The sequence below is a fragment of the Buceros rhinoceros genome, unplaced genomic scaffold, assembly GCF_000710305.1.
Source record: "Buceros rhinoceros silvestris isolate BGI_N320 unplaced genomic scaffold, ASM71030v1 scaffold13987, whole genome shotgun sequence".
Classification (NCBI taxonomy): domain Eukaryota; kingdom Metazoa; phylum Chordata; class Aves; order Bucerotiformes; family Bucerotidae; genus Buceros; species Buceros rhinoceros.
The window spans coordinates 7,594-10,678 of record NW_010421644.1 but is presented as its reverse complement, the minus strand read 5'-3'; positions in this window follow the sequence as shown (position 1 = coordinate 10,678).

Genomic DNA, 3,085 nt, shown 5'->3' with positions numbered 1-3,085 from the left:
CCGTAAGCAAAGCCCCCCTGTCCAAGGAGAGGCTGTGAAGCCTTTACCTGTCGTTGGGCAGCCTCTGACCAGAGCAAGACAGGGGCAGCACCTGCTGGAGTCTCTTTGGGAAGGAAAATTGACGGCCGCGTGCATTCTGCTCCCTCTGAGCTCAGCAGTCGTGACTCCAGACTCTGGTCTCTGCCGGGCTAAGCAGAAACTGAACTTCTCATACTTTGAAGAGCCAAGATGGTCCTTCTGTGATAGACAGACAGAGGAAACAAACCCCAGGGAGTCAAAGCCTGGAGACTAACCCTGGGAAGGTCAGACTCAGCCCTGTTGCAGACAAGGCATGGGAATGACAGAAGGTGCCACGGATAGTTGGAATTAAATTATTTCTTGTTAATTCCTATGATTTCCTCTCAGGTCTGTACAGGTGGGGAGTGTCGCAGCCCATCCGTCTTCCTGCTTTCCCAGAGCGGTGGGTGCCAGGCCTGGCCCTGGCAAACCCGGCTCTCCTCTGCATGACTTCAAGGGCTTTGCTGCATCGAGGTAGATGCTGACGCGCGTGCTGGTGCTTGGCTGCCTGGCTCTCCAGATGCCATCGTTTTCCCTCTGCTTGTTCTGCTGGAGAAGAACCTGCTCCTGCTCCCTCCGGTTTCTGCCGCAGACCTGCTGCAGCCGGGGGAAGCTTGTTAACCCTTTGAACCGTCACGCTCTGGCTTCGCTACTGTGCAGGCTTAGCCTTGCTTTTCTAAATGGTTCACCTGCCGGAAGGGCCCTTTGGGGTGTCACTAAACTCACACCTCGTGTTTGGCGCAGTGGGCTCAAAGGTGGCCTCACCAAATGCTCCCTTTGCAGCCGGGAGTGGTGCTGCTGCTTGCAGCACGGTGCTGTCCGGGGCTTAGTGAGAGCTGCCTCCAGGTTCCTCAGGCACAAAGGGCTTCAGTCTTCTTGGACACACGTCAGACTGAGAATCGTGACCCCGTGCAGTGGCATCCGAGGGGGTTAGTGCTCGCAGCGTGCCAGGCACGGTTAGCAGCAGAGCCGCGGCTGGGTGTCCGAGCTGATTTTCTCCCTGCCATTCAGTTCAGGGTAATTCCATCTGCTTTTTTGCTACTTGACAATAAAGATCCTCCGGGTAGATGAGATGCATCTTAAGGGTGGCTCTCTGGCTTGAGTCAGGTGCAGCCTGTGCTTGCGAGGCTGGAGCAGCTCTGAGGAAGAAGTGGAACTCCTCGAGAGTGAGTGTTCCTCCTGCCGTGGCTGCAGCAGAGACACACGGAATCTCCAGGTCTGTTTTTCGCTCCTCGCGCGGCTCATTGGTTGCAAAACCCTGCTGAGCCCTGCGGTATCAGCGTGGCAGCGCTTACAGCTTCCGTCTGCACATCCTGCGGCGGCTGAGCTCCGAGGTGACGTGCTCTGGATTTACAGGGGAACCTAGAAACATTCGTTGTGAATTTCTGCCTGGTGTCACCTGTCCAGTAAGGGGGGAGAAAAAAAGTTTAAAGCTCTGCCCAGGGGTTAACCATGGCAAAACCTGAACCAGCTCATGGGAGACAACCAGCTCCCACGTGTGAGAATTAGCACTGAAACCAGTTCACCAGTGTTCAGGTTCCCCTGAACTGTGGCGGAGCTGCTGCCAGTGGGTCCCGTTGCCTCAGCTCGGTTTCTTTAGTGCTGCTGGTCTGTGTGACCCCCACAGCAGCAGTCATTCTGACTATTTTCATGGTGGTGCCTGTGCTGTTACCCCGGTGTGCGCTTGGCTCGGCGGGTCGTACAGCCGGGTCGCTGCCTGCGAGGTACGTTCCTGCTGCTCTGCCTGTCCTTGGATTTCCCACCCGACTGCAGGTTCTGCACCTCTACCCTCATTTTTTTCTGCCCTGTTTTCCAGACCCTCTGACTGGAGCGGATCTGCTACGTGAGGTGCTTCCTCTGTTCTCCACCACTGTGGTGTTTGTCGGAGACGACACTTGGACCTTGTTCCTTGCAGGAGCCAAAGGAAATGTGTTCAGAAAAGACTAATTTAACGAACCTTTTTGTTCTCGTCACCCCCTCAGCCCTTGTCTCCCTGACTGTAACAAAGCCCAGCTCCTCAGGGAAGCAGGCTGGTTTCTGCCAGCTTGGAGGCAAGAAGGGCCATTGGTGACTCCAGGCGCGTGTCCCTGGGGTGGGAAAAAGCTCATGTACCTCTGCTGTTTATGTCCCTGTTCCAGCATTTTTGTCCTGTCTCTGCCTGGGTCTGAAGTTGGCAGCATGGAGGAGGTGTCTGGAAGGGGCCAGGAGATGCTCCCTTCGTCGTCCCCATCGTGCAGGTGCCAGCAGTTGCCTGAATAACCGTCTGTTCTCTCTTCCCAGGCTTCTTCCCTACAGCGTCAAGATACGGAGTCCTGCTGGGCGCGGTGAGTTTGCGGTGCTGACCCTGGCGTTGTTCGCACCCAGGGCAGTAGGTTTCCTCTTCCGTGAGGATGAAACAGGACAATTAAAGCCTCCTCAAAGGCCAGTTGGAATGTTAGGGCTTGGGCAGGCCTCGGAAGCAGCTGCCTGTAAAGCCGTGCACTGTTGCTGCCTAACCCGCTTCAGGGCTGTTTAGTAGCTGGGATGACCCGGGGGATCGGCTGGAAGCGAGGGACAGCCCTGCGGGAGCAGCGTGGCACCTCGTCACGGTGTGAGCGGAGGGGCTGCAGGGACGTGCCACCGAGCTCTCCCTTCCTCGCAGCTGCCAGCGCCGGACGGTCCCGGCCCCGGTACTGGTGCTGCAGCTGGTGTTGTGAATCAGGCCGACGACAAGCGCATCCTACTATCCGGCTATTTCACTACACCAGGGTTGCACCGTACTACTCGCTTCACTCTTCGCCCGGCGCCTGGAGTTCTCCTGCCTCTTCAGAGCATCCCTGACCGCGCTGTGTTTAACAGACACCTGTTAAACTCTCCTGTGTAAGACACTCGGTGACTCGTGCTGGTTTGGGCAAGTTAATGGTTTTGATGATAAAATGAGGTTCTAAAATAAAGCCATTTCTGCTGGGCACGAGTCTGCTGCTGCATCTGTGGTGGGAGGAAGCTGGTGGCCACCCTGAGGCTTTTTCCTCGTCCCCATCTCACCCCT